At 45.8% G+C, this 17,296-nt stretch overlaps 1 long non-coding RNA gene across 1 annotated transcript; it reads right to left on the minus strand.

Moving 5' to 3' along the window:
• Positions 1 to 253: 253 nt before the first annotated feature.
• LOC123585347 lies at positions 254 to 16,874 on the minus strand. Its single transcript, XR_006706108.1, has 2 exons — positions 1,866 to 16,874; positions 254 to 729 (listed from the first exon to the last, which is right to left on the minus strand). It is a non-coding gene; the product is annotated as an uncharacterized LOC123585347 (long non-coding RNA).
• Between the last annotated feature and the right edge of the window lie 422 nt (positions 16,875 to 17,296).

Genomic DNA, 17,296 nt, shown 5'->3' on the forward strand with positions numbered 1-17,296 from the left:
CACCTCTCTGCTCCATTCTGTCTCCTGGGAGTCTCACCTTCTTATCCTGCTCCAAGGATAGTGTGACCAACCACCTGAATGCTTGTTTTTCCCCTTCAGCTTCTGTTCTGTATTCCCCTTCCCTGGCTTTGGATATATATCGGATTTATACTTTTGAATCAAGACATTGGCTTTTTTAAACTGGCAAACAGCACAATATACATATTTTCCATATAAGTGTATATCGACTCAAAATTGCCTCTTATCAAAGGAGTAAAATACACACACATTTTTATTTGAATGGATTATGGAGAAAATATACACACTTGGTAAATAATCCTGAGATAAATATATATGTGTTTGTAGGTGACCAGCAGTGACCCACTGTGGCCCATAGCTTCATGTGCTGCAGGGGTATACGAGAGAAAAATAATGACCATCAACTGGATTGGTAGTATCATTACATGTAATATTATATCCTTTGAAATAGCTAAAATTATATTAAACATACACTTAAATAATTTAGCAAGTTCTTTAGTTCCATAACTAATATAGGCATTTCTATTGGTTTCATCTATCCATCCATCCATCCATCCATCCATGTAATGTGAGCATCCCCCAGATTCTTATCCCCTACCTTTAGACCACTTGTAGGATTTTCCACAGAACACTGCCTGGTAAATACTGTTCAAGGCTCCATGTCCATGGGTCTGAGGAATCAAAGCTCCTCCTTTTGGTCCGCCTGCCCATCTTGGTCCATGCCAAGAGAAATAAGTCATTTGGTGGCTTTTATTTTAAATTTTTATTTTACAAATCAGAGAATGAGTTTACGTAGGTTAAAAGGATGAATGAATAACTAGTGTTAGAGAATAGCATGCAGTTGACGATCTTCAGAAGAAAAAGGTGCATTTTGTCCAAGATAACTGCTGTCTGTCTGGAGGGGCACCAGAAGATGGTGCCACGTTTTCTACAACTGCATTTGGGGACTTTCATGGCAGAGATTACCTCTGCCTCCTCCCCTGGTCTGTGTAGCTGAAGTAAGAGGAGCCAAGGGGAAGCTTAGAGGGACATAGATGAGAGGGAATATTGCAGTATGGTGTATGATTGGAGAGAGATCCTTTCTCAGCCGCCCAGATATCTTTTTGTTAGCCTTCTATAAATTCCACCACTAGGGATTCAGTTCATTTAGAATTGGCCGTTAATGATTCTGATGAGCACTGCTGTTAGCCAGGGTATGGTGGGAGAGACACCCTGATAAATTGCTAGAAGGATCTAAATTTGCCCAATATTTTATGTAATTTGGCAATATGTATGCCAATCATTTAAGATGTATGTGCGTTTTCTTACCCAGCAGTTGTACTTCTATCAATCACCACTAAGGACATACCTGGGCAAGCACATAAGAGCCACATGGATGGCTAGCCACTGGTGATAGCCTAAATCTCCTTAAAAAAATAAGTATATTTTGTGTACCTATCCAATAAAATACTATGCACATAGTATGCACTATTCCACATATTATTCTAATTTTCTTTGACTTGAAATATTATTCAGTATTGTTGAATGATCAAGCAGATTCCAAGTAATATGAGTTCATTTTTGTAAGAAAAACATACACAAATAGAAAGCATGAAACACTATATATTAAAATGGTAAAATCAGTTACCTTTGAAGGAGAATATGGATATTTTTTAAGTGTGTCTTTTTTCTCGTGTATACTTAAAATTCTAATATAAGCATACATCAATGGTATAAATATAATTTTTTATGGACAACCTTTCTTAAAGTACAGTCCCAAAGTGGTAGAAAACGGTCTTAGGTACCTATCGCTGTACAAAAAAACTACCCTCAAACTTAGCTACTTTACACAAAAGACATTATCTTACAATTTCTGTGGGTCAGGAATTCAGGAGAAGCTTAGTTTTGCTGGTTCTCACTCAGGGACTCTCATGAAGTACTCAGTCTTCTGGCTGGGACTGCAGTCATCTGAAGGCTTGAGTGGAGCTGTTGGATCCACTTCGCAAACACTCTTTCATGGATGTTGGGAGGAGATCTCAGGTTTTGCCATGTGACCATGTCCATAGAGCTGTTTGAATGTTGTCACAATACGGCTGTTGGCTTCCCCCACCGAGAGTGAGCTGAGAGAGAGCAAGGAGGAAGCCACAGGGGCTTTTATGACTTAGTCTCTGAAATCACACATCATTTCAATTTATTTATTCATTAGAGGCAAGTCACTGAGTCCATCCATCCCACACTGAAAGGTAGGGTAGTAAACTCCCCCTTTGGAAGAGAGGGGTATGAATTTGTGGACAGATTTTTAAAACAACCATGAACATGTGAGATCATTCGCAGTCATTAGTTAGTATGGTTAGGATCTCTTCACTGGGAGCCATCTTTCCTCTCAGAGGGTAATTGAAGACATTCCTACAGAATGAGAGTTTTGGTCTTGAGATTAGTATGAGCTTGGGTAGTATTTCAGGAATAGGAAGCCACTAACAAGAAAGAGGAGTGAGTGTTTGGAATCTAGAAACTTGGTTCTACCATATATTCCTCACTTACCATTGGTAAATCCAGTTTCTCTTTGGCTTTCCTGTCAGGTTATGCCGTGGATCAAATAAACTAATGCACTTGAAGGCCCTGTGTAAACCATAAAGCAATAAAGGAAGCTGGTTGTTGCTATCATGATCGCCATGACCATTGTTGTTGTTGGAAGGAGGTACTTCTGTGAGATGAAGGAGTGGGGCATAAAAATGGACTGGGGATTGAAAACTACTCTAACCAGATTAGTATTCCCTAGGGCTTGCTCCAAGGCAGGAATGGAGAAGGCCTGTCTTGACCATAAACTCATGTGAGACTGTGACAGTTATAGGGATTTCTGTGAAGGACTGCTGTCTTGGTCTTTACGGAACACTGAGGCTTAGTCTTTGAGAAAGGCAACAGTTGGGGTAGAAAGTACCAAGAAGGCAACATTCTCTCACCTTTGGAACCAGAAAGACCCCAGTTTTCTTAGACTTGTTATCCATACATTTACTGCTTCAGGAAATATGTATTTATTCCCAGCTGGGTATCAGGCCCTCTACTAAGGGATGTGGCAACATGTTTAGGTAGGCAGGAAAGACTGATATGCAGTCATTTCGAGTAGAAGACTGAGTCTTGGCGGGTGGCCTCACCCCTGAATCCTAGGTTTGAGTTGCAGGAAATAGTTTTCTCAGATGGCCATATACTCTCAGAGTTCACATAGCCCTAAAAATTTTATGTCTTTAGAAAGTACAGCTTTTTCCCTCTGCTGTTGTTTATAGGCTCTCATAGTGTCGGGCAAAGATAAAGCCAGGCAGTTGCATTCAGATGGCCATAATTTCACTCCTTTTTTCTTCCAAGTCTTAATGACCCATACCACACCATTTCCAGAGGCCTTTTCATGCTCGTCCACAAGTGACAGGCCTGAAGTTAATGCGGCACAGAGCAGCTACTGCCTAAGGTCCCTCTTGCTGTTTGCTGGGGCTGTTTGACACTAGTATGAGGAGAAAGCTATCCAGCAAGTGGTTCTCTTTACTTTCACTTGCTGGCAGGTATAGTGTAAGGTGAGGCTACATATTCAGAAGTAATCCAGTGCTAATTGGCTCAGGCTGAACTGTGGAAGTTAAATTATTTTTGTTTAGTGGCTTGGGACTGCTGACTATGCACTAGGTGGTACGCCAAATAACGTGCAAAGGTTGTTCTCATTAGAGCCATTAATCTACAACAGACATAAGGAGGAACAATTGGTGCAAGTAAAATGCAATTCACAATCCAAAATATGAAAAACCAAAACAAACAAACAAAACAATGGAAAACAACAAGTTTTGATGATGAGAAATTAGAAGCAGGTGGAAAACAGAATGACGTTTCCTCAGAAAGTTAAACCTAGAACCGACTGTAAGATTCAGCAGTTCTGCCGCCTAATGGACACCCCAGGAAATTGAAAGCAGGGGATTGAGCAGATACCTGCACACTACTGTTGATAGCAGCATTATTCACAACAGCCAAAAGGTGAAAACAATTCAAATGTCCATTGATAAATGAATGACTTGACAGGGTGTGGTATATGTCTGTAATGGGATTCTCTTCAGCCTCTAAAGGAAGGAAATTCTGGCACAGGCTACAGTGGGGATGAGGCTTAAGGACATAATGCAAAGTGAAACAAGCCAGACACAAAGGGACAGATCTTGCATCTTTCCACTAATATGAGGTACCTAGAGTGGTCACATTCATAGAGACATAAAGTAGAATGGTGGTTACTGGTGGGGGGTGGGGGGAGGGATGGAGAATCAGTGTTTAATGGGTACAGATTCACTCTGGGAAGATGAGAAGGTTCTGGAGATAGACAGTGGTGATGCACAATAAGGTGAACGTCCTTAATGTTTCTGAACTGTATACTTAAAATGATTAAATTAATACATGCTCTGTAATATATATATTGTCACAATAAAGTTAAACGTTTTCTAATGCAAGTGGTTTACAAATTGATGCTGCTAGGCCCAGACCTAGGCACTGGAGACACAGCATTGGACCAAACATTGGGCTGTGGGTCCCATAATTGTTGGCAATTTTGACATATAAACTAAGTGGAAAGTCGTGGGAAAGCTGATGAAAATAAAGTCTTTCTCATCCCCGGGGATTTGGGTCAGAGTTGGAGCTTCTGCCAGGGGAGTAGTGACTGATGTGAGGGGTACACTGTGCATGGCTCAGGAGACAAATCTGTTATTGATCTTTGATCGTTCATGGTGCAGGAGAGAAGCCAGCTCATGGCTCTTCTAGGGAAACCGTCCATCCCCCGCCCCCCCCCCGAAATTTGCAACAATTAGAATATGGGCACATGAATAGACATAATTCTGTCAACAAACATTTACCAACGCCCATTGGATGCCCAATCCATTTTGCACTAAGTGGCTGTAGTTAAGCAGGACGAGTCTTGCCCCCAAGTAGCTTCAAGTCTGGTTGGAGAGCCAAAATATATAGAAATGAAAGAATCAGGAAATACTAGCTAAAAAAATCAGGATATGTGGATCATATCAAGGCAAGCTATCATATCAAGGCAAAGCAGGATATGTGGATCCTTCAAGGCAAGCTATATGTGTCGACAATAGGTGCTGATTGAAAGATCAGATAAGCAAGGAATGGTCACTTTGGGCTGGAGAGGTATGAGGTCAGGGACCTTCTCAGAGCATGTAGAGCTTGGAGAAGGCCTTGACGGAGGGCCATAACTGAACAGGTCTGTAAGCGAGGCTAGGAAAAGACTTTGGAAGAAGCCAGAAGAACCCCGGATCCAAGTAAGGAATAGAAATACTAACTCAAGGGTTAGTTGTTAGTTAACACAAGCATTCATCTGTTTCTAATATCCAAAGTGTTATCTGTAGGGCTCATAAGTATTAAAGGGGGAATTGGAGGCCAGTGGGCTCTGTGGTCAAATAAGTTTGGATAGTGCTAGAATAAGCAAATGAGATTTTCCTTGCTGCAATACTCCTCAGGCCTTTTGTATGATGACATTCACAGTGACTTTCCCAGATGGGCATACATAACATGCAGTTTCCTGTTTATTTGACCACAAACCATGTATTTTCTCCAGGAGGTTCCTGCAGGAATAGGGTTGCAAAGAATGTAATTGAGTTGGGGAAATGCTAACCTAAATGATTTTACTTCCATGTGTTTTTTTCAGTGCAAGTCACTAGCAATAAAGTCATGTTTTCAGTGGTCTGAATGCCCAAGTGGATTCATTGGAAGGATTTTAGAGGGACTTCATTTAAATAAACCAGCAAATAAGTGGCCCTTCAAGGATGGAGCTTGGATTTAAATACCGTCTTTGTTCAGAAGTTATTCCCCAGGATATGATTACACACATAACATAGGCTTTACAAAATATTGTTTCTGTTACTGTTATGCCCTTGCTTCTCTTAAAATATGGGGAATAATTTTGTATCCACAGCATAGCCTCACTATAGAGACAGAGCCTTGGAGGTTTGCTGGCACAGAGGACTTGCCAGATAAAATACAGGATGCCAGCTACATTTGAATTTCAGATCAACTCTGCATAACTTTTCAGTATAACTGTGTCCCCAATACTGCATGGGATATAATTGCACACAAAAATTATTCATTGTTACCTGAAATTGAAAGTTCACAAGGCATCTGGTATTTTTATTTTCTAAATCTTACACTCTTGTCCGAGATGCTCGGGGAGCCTAGCCACTCTAGGACCAGAAAGTGACTAACAGTGTAAAGGCAAGGTAAAGTGGATGCATGCCATGTTCCTGAGAGCCTAGGCCCTCCCTCCAAGGAGATGTGTGACTACATTCAAGCCCCCTCCCTGCGCTCACCCCCATTCTTGAGGGCATGGGAGAGTTTGTATGTGAGAGGTCATAGCCTTTAGTTGGTTCACACAATTTTGCAAACAAATGTCACAATCAAAAGTTTACTCCCCAAAGCACAGATCTGAAAATGAAAAAAGCCAATAGTTTTGAAGGAAGAAGCCAGTTGTGTCTGAACCTAAAAGTCTTGAAACCAAAAGAACTGTAAATGGAGGTTGGCCAGGGAGGGCTATCCTTGGTTGGGATATACAGACTCTGGTGTCTCTTTCCCTGCTGAAAAGTGAAGTATCTCTGTTCCATGTTTAGTGATGGGATGGTTGTTACTAAAAGGTCAGGCCTTATCAGCGGTCTCTGCTCAGGGATATCATCAGGAGGAGAAAGAATCAAACCACATTCTTTGTGGGAAAGGTCTCCCCATGACCTGCTGGGTAGCTGGACTGCCCACCACAGCTATCCTCCTCTTCCTGATGACTTACCCCCCCCCACTTCCTCTCTGCTCCAGGAGCCCACCTTTCCCCAGCTGTGTGTGGGACATGCTCCTGACAGCAGGGACTTAGGAGGATGGGGGTAGCTCCTGTGCAGTGAATGGGTGTTAGTGGCCCTGAGTGAGGAGTCAGGGAACACTGGGAAACTAGGCTTTGGGGGCCATATATGAGGGTCGGGGCATGCAGCTTCTGTTGACCATTGAACAGGCACTGGTATGGACTCCAAGTCACCTCTGCAGACATTGTGACACACTGGTGCCGCCCATGTTAATCACACCACTGGTGCTTGCTGTATCCTATGGCAATGGCAGCTTCTTGTTAATTCAGTGAATCTGGAGCCAAGCAGTGGTATAGGCTACTTCATGTGGGCTCAGGGGAAAACCCTGGATTATGAGAATTCTTGACTTATGGTCAAGCCCCAGGAAATTCTTTGCTTGTTGTTCAAAATCCCTGCTGCCCCACACCACCACCCGTTTTGGAATTTGGTAGTGGAAAGAGAGGGGAGCTCCAAAAAAGTTTATTCCAGAGGTCAAGCTGAATCCTAAATAATGAGTCCATTAAATTCCACAATTAGCATCCCTGTTTCTAAACATGATGTATATTGATGAGCTGACTGCTAGGAGACTAGTACTAAGGGAATTGGAATCCATTTTACTGGGGCCAAATTGGTTGTTGATGGGCCATAGTAGACCATGACTTTATAGTCAGCTAAATATATCCCGAAGTCTAGCAAAACACAGCTTCCGCACATCGGAGCCCTTTGTGCTTTCCTGAAAGCCTGCCAGAGCAGGGTTTCCACTGGGCCCTGTATCATGGCCCTGTGGGCTCTTCCTAAAAGACAGAGGTGTTGGCTTGGGCCCCAGCTGAAGCTTCTGCAGGTACTGGGGTAAACAGGAGCCTGACAGGAGGTTGGAGGCTGGGGGCAAAGCCCCTCAACTGTGATGTGAAAGCAGGATGTGTATTGAAGGGCTCACGGGCACTGGCTCTTTCCCTTTGCAGTCCAGAAGCACATGTCTTTCCCTGAACTGCTTCCCCAGTTCTGTTCTCAGGATCCCAAGCTGGGTGAGACATGGCATCTACACTGGAAAGCCATTTCCTTTAAAGCCATTATTCCAAGAGTCTCAGTGGGAGGAGGGCAGTTTGTGCATAGCATGATGTGTGTGCATGTGTGTGTCTGTGTGCGAGTGTGCATGGGCTGAGGGGAGTCTGGAGGAGGGCTGCCTTCAGTGGAGCACTCCGGCCTTCCTCATCCTCCCACCTGCATGTCCCTAGGTCTGGAGAGTGACATGCTTTCGGTAGTACGTGGGAATCTCATATGGATTCTCCTAATTAGCTGTGCCATGGACACTTGAACAGCCTTGTGCCCTGGACTATTGGGCATCTCCTGCCCACCGGGGCCACTGCTAGGCATGACGATGCTGAGTCTGAGAGTCTAGCCCAGCTCACAGGTTACAGGCAGCTCTGTCTGGGCCGAGACCGCAGGGCCAGGTCACTGCTAACGTTTACAGAACAGGTTTCTGGAGGCAAGAAGTTGAAGGTAATTAAGCTAATTAAACCCCTATAGCTCACAAGCTGCCAAATTGCTCTGAGAGACTCTGAAGATTTAAAATTGTGTGTTTACTAAAAGAAAGCCCAAACTCCCACAATTAAACTAAGGTGAGCCCTTTCTACCTGTGGGGCTATGCACGCCTTGGTTTAACCCAGGTGGGAAGGAGGGTGCAGGGTGCGTGTTTTCCCTGATTGTCTTTCACTTGGTTCTGAACACAGGCCTGGATGGTGTTTATCTCTGGGTCACCCCTCGATCTTACCGCTGGGAAGTAGGGGGGAGGCGGCTGTCTCTGCCTTGACAGGGTGGTGTGCTCCTCCCCATGTCCCTTGATTAAGGGGCAGCAGGAGCAAACATCATGATGTGTTGCTGTCTCTGCCCCTGGGTGTCAGTATTCCAGCAGCTTCCAAGACACCTGGCTGAGCATGCAAGCCTGGTGGAGGGGCCCCAGGCCAGCACTGACTGAAACTCCTGTTGGAGACTGTCCCACCATTGGCTGGAACAGGGTTTTGCAATGTGTCTGCCTATTGTCCTCCATGCAGGCTACACTGGATTCTGCTGGTCAGTCCAGATCCAGAGAACCTGGTGGGGGGACCCTGGTGAGTTGTAGGGGGCACATAGGGGGAAATCTCTCATGGCCCCCCACAGGAACCATGTGGGGAAGCCTCCTTGGTCAGCCCCAGAACAAGACAGGGGAGGTATGTGGTAAGAGACAGATGAAAGGAGTCCAGGGGGCATCTGGTAAGTTAAATTGCTCAAGAGCAAATGTTAAATGATGGACCCTAGAAGTGACTGGATCAGCAATGGAGGAGAAAGCCTGAGAAAGAAGAAAGTCAAGGCTTACATATCACAGAGCATCAGACTTGGAGTAACAGGGTTTTAAGTGGATTGGCAGTTGGCAAAGAGAGAAATAAATCAACCCCCTGTTGAGCAACTTTCAGGAGTCAGAGGCAAGACCAATTAGATACTGAGGAAACATTTGAATGCTCCAGATTGTATTTGGGTTCAGAGATCAAGAACTTCTTTGAGGCTGTTGTGTGTTTTCTAAAGAGCTCCTGGGGGTCACTCTCCTGTGCATTTAGAAAAAAAAAAAAAAACACTAAACTTGACTGGATTTGTCCCTGACCAGGTGGTAGCCAAGGATGGAGCACATTTCTCTGAGGGCTTCCTGGTGGAGGAGGATGAAGAGGGTGTGGCTGACTTTTGTCATGCATCTTGTGTATTCCCCCAGCCTGAGAGCCAGTCTAGACAACTGTCAAGGCAAGACTCCTGAGTCCCTGTGGAACACCAACCTGGAGCTCCACCTGGAATCACAGCACCCCTCTGCCAGTTTCCACAGGGGTGACCATGGGCAAACTCCTTGACTCTGGGTCTCCGGGTCTCATCCTAAACCAGGCCCTGTTGTGCCAACTCAGGTTCAGCATGCTTAAGGTGCTGAGAGCTGTGCCCTCAGCCTATCTTAATGAATAAAACACCTTGTCCAGAATGATCTGTTCATCCAAGTTTTCACTTCCTGTAATTCTGTTTCATCTTCTACAAACCTCTAAGGTGTGGAGGGACTTTCGCCCCATTTTAGAGATGGGGAAAACACAAGGGGACTTTGGGGAACTTGCCAGAGTGTCTATGGCTGGTTAGTGGATGGGCAGGGTGGAAACCACGGAGCCAAGCCGTCGACCATACCACCTTCAGAGGGGAAGGAATTGCATCCGAGTTTCTCCACTTTCCCTCAGTTTCCCAGTCTGGTCATCCACTGTAGGGGCCCAACCCCTGGGCATGGGATGAATACAAACTAACAGATGACAAAGTCGGTCCTAATCACCTGGAGGAAGTGAGTGCCCAGGAAGCAGCCAGGCCCCTGATGGGGGAGGGGACTGCACTGCAGGCCGGGCACTGCACAGCCTGCAGAGGGGACCAACCCCACAGTCTAGGCTTAAAGGCCCAGCGTGCAGCCTGCTCCCAACTGCTAAGGAAGTGTGATTGGAAGTGACCGCTCCAGCCTCTCAAGTTCTTTGGGCAGAGGCTTAGTGAACCGGAAAGGTGAATTTCCCACATCACTGAAGAGGCTGAGGTCACCTGTTATTCCCGGGTGGAGAGGAGGAGAAAGCTGATCTGGCCTATGGGCTTCTTGCCAAAAAGTGGCACACTCCGGGTGGTGGTCCTGCTCTGTACCAAGTGATCAGGAGGCAGGGGCTGCCAGAACTCATCAGAATCAAAGCAGGTGGGAGAAGCTCACCAAACACGAGCCAAGGAGTGCTCACCCCATCTCCTACCCCTTGGGTACAAGAGCAGTGCTTCTTGGACTTGAATTGTACCAGGGGAGCACGGGTATCACATTACAATGCAGGTTCTGACTCAGTGGGTCCAAGTACAGCCACAGATTCTGCATTTCTCCCCAGCTCCCAGTCTAGCCCATGCACGGACCTGGTCCACTGGTGAGGATGTAGAGAGTGCATGGGCATGGGCCGGATGTCTTTTTCCATCAGTGTGCACTGCTTCTATTTCTGTTGTGCATGGCTTTTATTTTCCTTCTTGGGCTTACAGGTTTCTCAACACCTGCCAGATGAGAACAACTCACTCAGGCTGGTGAGGTCCTACTGGGAAAAAGTGGAGGACCTCTCTGAGAGCGTATTGCTCTGCTCTTTCCGAGAGGGAAGGGTTGTCATCCCGGGCGGGTGCATCCCTAGAGAGAGGAGAGTGGGCTGGCTGTGCAGCTGACAGATTGGTACCTCCTGCTCCATCCTCTGAGCCCTGCAGTCATCTGTTCAGGTAGCTTTCTACTTAGCGCTCTGATTTCTGTGTTCAATCGATTGGCCACACTTTGTGCCACAAAAAATGCATGACTGAGTTTTGACCTTGAAGCCAGCCAGCCAGACAGCCATGCAGGTTTCTGTCTTTCACTGTCTCTTTGAACTCTGAAGAAGGTTAGGGAGGAAAAATAGCAAGCTGTGTGACTAAAATAACGTCATTAGTAATGCAATCTTCTTGCATTAAATCCTGCATTTATTAATAATACGATAATAACACTCTTCCATTTGTCGGTTATAGTCTATTTTACAAAGCACATTCACCGCCATTATCTTATTTGTTACTCAAAAAGCCACTATGAGATAAAAGATTATCATCTTCAGGAAACTGAGGCTCAGATTGGTTTATGAGCTTGCCAGGATCACAGGTAGCTGGGGGAGACAGAATTGGGATGTGGGTGCATATTCATATGGAGTGGAATTAGTTGAACCAGTTGCTGATCCCCTGGGTCATAATTCACCCCAGCCCAGGCATCGTGATGCCATACCAGAGACGACACTCATAGTGTGGCCTTCCTGCAGCTGGGTGCTAAGAGTTTCCTGAAATGACAGTGGTCTCATTGTTGCTTAAGTGAGTAGTTGACAATGCTCTGAAGTTTAAAAAAGTGTTTTTAGAAAAATTGAATAAAGTGAACAAAGTCAGAGAAAACCAAACCATAGAGAAATAAGCTAGAAAACATGTTGTAAGTTAGTTGTTCTCTCACTTTCTCTCAATTTTGCATGTGTGCACACACACTTTGCCTGGTTTTCCTGGCAAGGTTGACATCCCTCAGGGAAGCATTTAGAAAAGCCAGGCAGGGGGTCATTTGTGTGGTGCATGTTGGACTCCTTTCTGGAATGGTTCCTCCAGGTCACCACACCTTTCTTTTGCCTTCAGGCAGGCATTTCAAGCCACTGGCCTTGACAAGGTGGGATGGACAGATGGCCAGCCACAACTGAATTTTCCCCAAACCTTGTTTAGGCTATTTCAAATGCTGCTTCCAGTTACCATAGAGACAGTCTACTGCCTTCTCCCTCAAATAGAGCTGGAATCACACTTGTGAGCATGTGCAAAGTGGAAGTGACAGAGCTGCATATCTGTGAGCAGCCCCTGCTGGTAAACTTGCCCCCATCTGAGTGCCCAGGAATGTGTGAGCAGGGCCCTGAAACTCACCCCACAGGGTACTTACAGCAAAACAAGACACCTGAGAACAATCCCTTCTAAGCTTCTTTTGTAGTTAACGATTCCAGGAAAGTACTGCTAAGTTGCTGTGTAAAAAAGAAAAAAAAAGTGACCAAGCACAAGTAGAGCCTCACCATAAATTGGGCTCTGAAGGCCACTGTTACTGGGACCCAGTTCTTCTGGAGTCCCTACAACTGCCTGCACTGTTCCAAGTGGGATAACTGGGGAATGAGAGGGGGTGGTGGTGGGGAATCTAGAGAGTACTCAAACAGGAATCCTGCCCTGAAAGGATTTGCCATCTGGAGGAAGACCATAATGTACCCATTCTCCAGCACTGCATCTGGGTTCCAGCTGTGCAGTGGAAAGAAAACTGGGAGTGCCTCTCCCAGAGGAAGGCTGTGGATCAGATCATAAATCTTCCACTCAGGAGCTCAGGGACTTTGTTGGCTTCTTGGTATCTGGGCGCCTTCACTTCTCAGTCAGGTGGCTACCAGTGCAAAGTGAAATGGTGCACGTTGAAGAGCCTAGGATGGTCTTGCATGTAGCAGGCCCTCCCTGAACACTCCTAGTTCCATCCTTCTTTTCCTTCCCACCTATCAGAGGAGGGTAGAGCAGTGGCAGAGGGGGAGGAAGGGTGTAAGGGTAGGGGAGAGTTGGGAGTGGGGAAGGGGTTGGAGTGGATCACTGTTTTCCACATTAGCTGCACCAATTGCTGTAGGTGGCCCACAGCAGTGCACTGTTGCTCAACCCTAAGCAAAGGCCTGTGTGTTCTGCCTTTACCAAAGAGATATGCACCTTCAGCACTGTCAGCCTGAAGGGATTTTCCTTACAAATTTCCTCTGACTGGAATCTAGGGAAAAGGCTTATGAATCGACGTTAGGAAGTGATGCATTCTTTAAATAACAAACAAACAAACAAAGAAACAAGAACCCTGTGTCTTTTTTGCTGTAAGCACCTTCCCCAGCCCTACTGCTACACAACCCTCCCCAACATTTCTCAAAACAAACAAAAACAAAAACAAAACCAATGAATCACTGAGGAAACAGGCCCTAGGAGTAGATCACGCCTGCAGAGGGCTAGGTGATGAGTGTGCTGCTGGTTCAGAAGTGCATTATGGATGCAGAGCACGGTGGTCCCTTGGGACAATGGGTCACCAAATCCTACGTGTGACTGGAAGCAGCTGTGACTCTAGTCCCGGGAAGGCCATGCATGCTCCTGGGCTGTCTGTATATGGTTTCGTTTCCGCTAAATCCTGGAGGCCAGATGAGAAATTGATTTTAAGGAGTATTCTTTGTAAGCCCAACCCAAAGGCAGAGGATGGATTGGTTAGATGACCACTCAGAGCCTCTGTACATTTTCTGAGACTTTGGGAATCTGAACTGCTAATGGTATCTGGCTTCAGGGACTGGAGGCAGTGTGGCTCAGCGGTCACAGGCATGCACATTGACAAAGAAAGTAGAGAAAAATAGGGAATGTTTAGTTTGCTAGGGAGCCAGGAGAATATTGCCTAAACCATTTGGTAACTGAATTTAAGGAAGAACCCTGAGAGTGGCTTCTCACTAGTGGGGCATATTGGTCATAGCAATAAGAAAAACACCTGGAAGAAAGCAAGTGTTTCCCAAACGTACTCCTAATCTCACTGGATTCTTACAACATTCTGAAAGGCAGGAAAGGTGTTATCTTGCATGATAGATGAGATGCAGGGTACTTGTTCTGCCTGAAGCCATCAGGCTTGTCAGTGACAGATGGAGGCCTGATGATCTATGCCACCCTAGCTGCAGGTCAGTGGCACTGCCCTCTGAGCATGCTCCAGGTGCAATGAAGGTCAGAGAGGAAGGAAATCATATACAGCCCCCACCACCTTGCATCTGCTTTGCCTTCAGTTGATGGAGGGGGGCATTTTGCCTTGGAAACTTAGCTTCCCGTGGGGTGGGTGGGGGCCAGGTTCTGCCATACACTACAGACCCTGACTACAGAGGGGTGAGACTCCTAGCCCAAGCCTTTGTCAGAGAAGAAGGCATCTGACAGCTCCTAGTGGGGGTGATCATTCAGGAGGCTGGAAAGAGCCTCCATGGGAGCATTTGAGAGACAGGCTTTTCAGGTGGCCTGGAGTGGCTTCAGACACCCATCTTAGAAACATATCTCACCAGAAACGCCACTGGAGGAGCCAGGACCCATTCTCGGCCCCTGGCTTCATCCAGGTGGGGGCTTCTAATACACAATAGCTTTCAAAGGAAAAGCTTTAGAAAGTCTGTGACGTGGAAGGTTTGGAAATGATAAAACAGACTGAGTTAGCTCAGGTTTGATAAACGGCCCACCTGTACATTTGTAGTGTACCGCCTGGGAGCCTCCTGGGGGCTGCCAGCTGACTCCCACCAGAGCTGGAGTGAACATCTTGATGAAGTTCAATCCAATAACTCACTGGGACACTCGAGATAGGACAATAGCAGTGATGTTGCTGTACTGTATGGAATTGGCACTCAGGGGCAAGTTAATGAGGGAGCTAGACAAGTACCCCATGATATATGTATTCTCTATCCCCTGGATTTATGGAGAAGACAGAGCCTGTGTTTGCTTTGTGTAAGGAGAGATCATGGTCAGACACAAAGAGGATCATTGGGTTCTGGCATTCATTGAATTAGATGATCTCATCTGAGAGCTTCTTGAAGTGTGAGGCCAGTTCTAATCTCTCCAGCCCATTTTTAGGACTTAAGGTGCAAAGGCCTACTTAAGCATCAGTAGACAAGTTTTTTGTCTACTTGTCCATCTACTCAGTCAGGCAACTCTAATACATTGAGCACAGCTCTGGGCTTCTGGGACTGTAACCTGTCGTCTACCTAGTATATAGTCAGGGAAAGAAGCCAGGTGTATAAATAGACACGTGATTGTGCAATACACTGTGTACCCCTCATCTGTGATAATTCCAGGACTATAGTGATAATGCCACAGCCAAAACTCGAGTGTTTATTCAAGTCCTAGGAAAACAAGGATCCCTCACCCCCCGCTTTTTTATTTCTGAGATTTTATTTGTGACCTACAAACTTAATGGAACCTAGTACTTTTCTTCCAAGTAGAAACATTAAAAAAGCCAAGAGCTACTAGTGGATGCAGTTTCCTCTGCATTTGCAGCAAAGTGTAATTCACACACGCTGGTTTCTGAAATAACTTATTGGTGACTTAAATTAGAAGTATGGGTATAGTTTAAGTGTTCTGAAGGCATTAGGGAGTTTTACTACATAACTGTTAGGGAGATAATAAATCCATATGTGAATTCAACAAGTAATGATACAGGCCAGTGTAGGGTAAATGACACAGCCCCTCAGATAGCTAAGGTGGGTGGATTGCAGGTCCTGGGACTGAATATGGGAACACAAGAGACAAATTATGTTCAGTCGTGTGAAGTTGGGGGTGTCTTGAGGACAAAGAGCTGGTGGCCCTCTGGGTTTGGAGCTTTGAGGAGTGTTCCATCCTGTTGATCTAGATTTGGGAACATTTTTAGGTTGCTAACATTTGGAGAATCCCAGTGCCAGATGGTCAAGGAAGTGTGTGGAGAAGAATCTGACAAAAATCAGGAGTCTGAGGACTCCTCAGATGCTTGGACAGGGAGAGGAAGAATCTCCAAAGGAGGAGGGCTGACCAGAGGAGCTGAAGAAAAACCGGGAGGTGGAGGTGGGGGCTGTTCCCCAAACCAAAGAGCCTTTTGGCACAAAGAGGTAGTTAGTTTCTGATGTTCATGAGGGATCCAGATGAGAGCAAGGCAGCAACACCTGTTGGAATCTAGCATTCTGGGTGAGAGACATGTCAGGAGGAAATTGATGGCAAGGTCTGGTGCACTGAAGGGACTAGGAGGGGCCACCTTCAGGACTGTAACAGAAGGAGAAAGTACAGGTCAGAGCTTTTAATATCCACCACCCCCCTGAGGTGGGGGTTGTTGTTTTCTGATTACAGAGGAGACCAGGCTCAGAGAGTTGAAATATTTTGTCCCTTTTCACATTACTATTACAAATAGAAACCCTGCTCTCACACACTCCCGTAAAGGTTATTCAGTGTTTCCCAAAGGCACTACAAACAGAGCATGGTGGCGTGGGGATTCAAATCCCAGTGTGCCGGGCTCTGAAGTCTGGGACTTTACTATTCAAAGTGTGGTGTGGGGACCAGTAACATGGGCGTCACTTGGGACCTGATGAGAAATGCAGCTTCTCAAGCCCCACCCCAGACCTACTCAGAATCTCCTGAATAAAGTTCAGGTGAGATACATGCATTTTCTTTTTTTTCTTTTATTAATATTTATTTATTGGGGGAAGGGGCAGAAAAAGGAGGAGGGGCAGAAAGAGAGGGAGAGAGAGAATCCCAAGCAGGCTCCATGCTGTCTGGGCTCTATGTAGCACAGAGCCTGACACAGGGCTCGATCCCACAACCCCAGGATCATGACCCAAGCATAAATTAAGGGTCAGACATCACCGACCAAGCCACCCAGGTGCCCCAAGATTAAATTTCCTTGAACTGCTAAGGGGCCTGGGTGCTCAGTCAGTTAAGCATCCAACCTCAGCTCAGGTCATGATCTCATGGATATGTGGGTTCGGGCCTGAGTGCTGACAACCCAGAGCCCAGAGTCTGCCTCGGATTGTGTCTCCCTCTCTTTCTGCTCCTCCCCCACTCAGGATCTGTCTCTCTTTCCCAAAAATAAACGTTAAAAAATTATTAACATATACGTTTCTTTGAACTGTTAAAAGGTCACCTGTTCCCTCCTTCTTAGAAAGCTCAGCCTTAGAGGTAGAAAGGCTTGGATGTGAATCCCAGCACTGCTGCCTATTCAAGGTATTGACTAGGTATTGACTAAGTTACTTTAACCACTCAGAGCTTCAGCTTCCTTCTGTAGAATGAAGACACCTGCACAGGGTTCTTATGAGAATTCAGCGATGTGACACTGGTTAAATGTGGATAGATGCTCAATAAATGCTCCCTATAATTGTAGA

Source organism: Leopardus geoffroyi, chromosome C3 (assembly GCF_018350155.1).
Source record: "Leopardus geoffroyi isolate Oge1 chromosome C3, O.geoffroyi_Oge1_pat1.0, whole genome shotgun sequence".
Lineage (NCBI taxonomy): Eukaryota > Metazoa > Chordata > Mammalia > Carnivora > Felidae > Leopardus > Leopardus geoffroyi.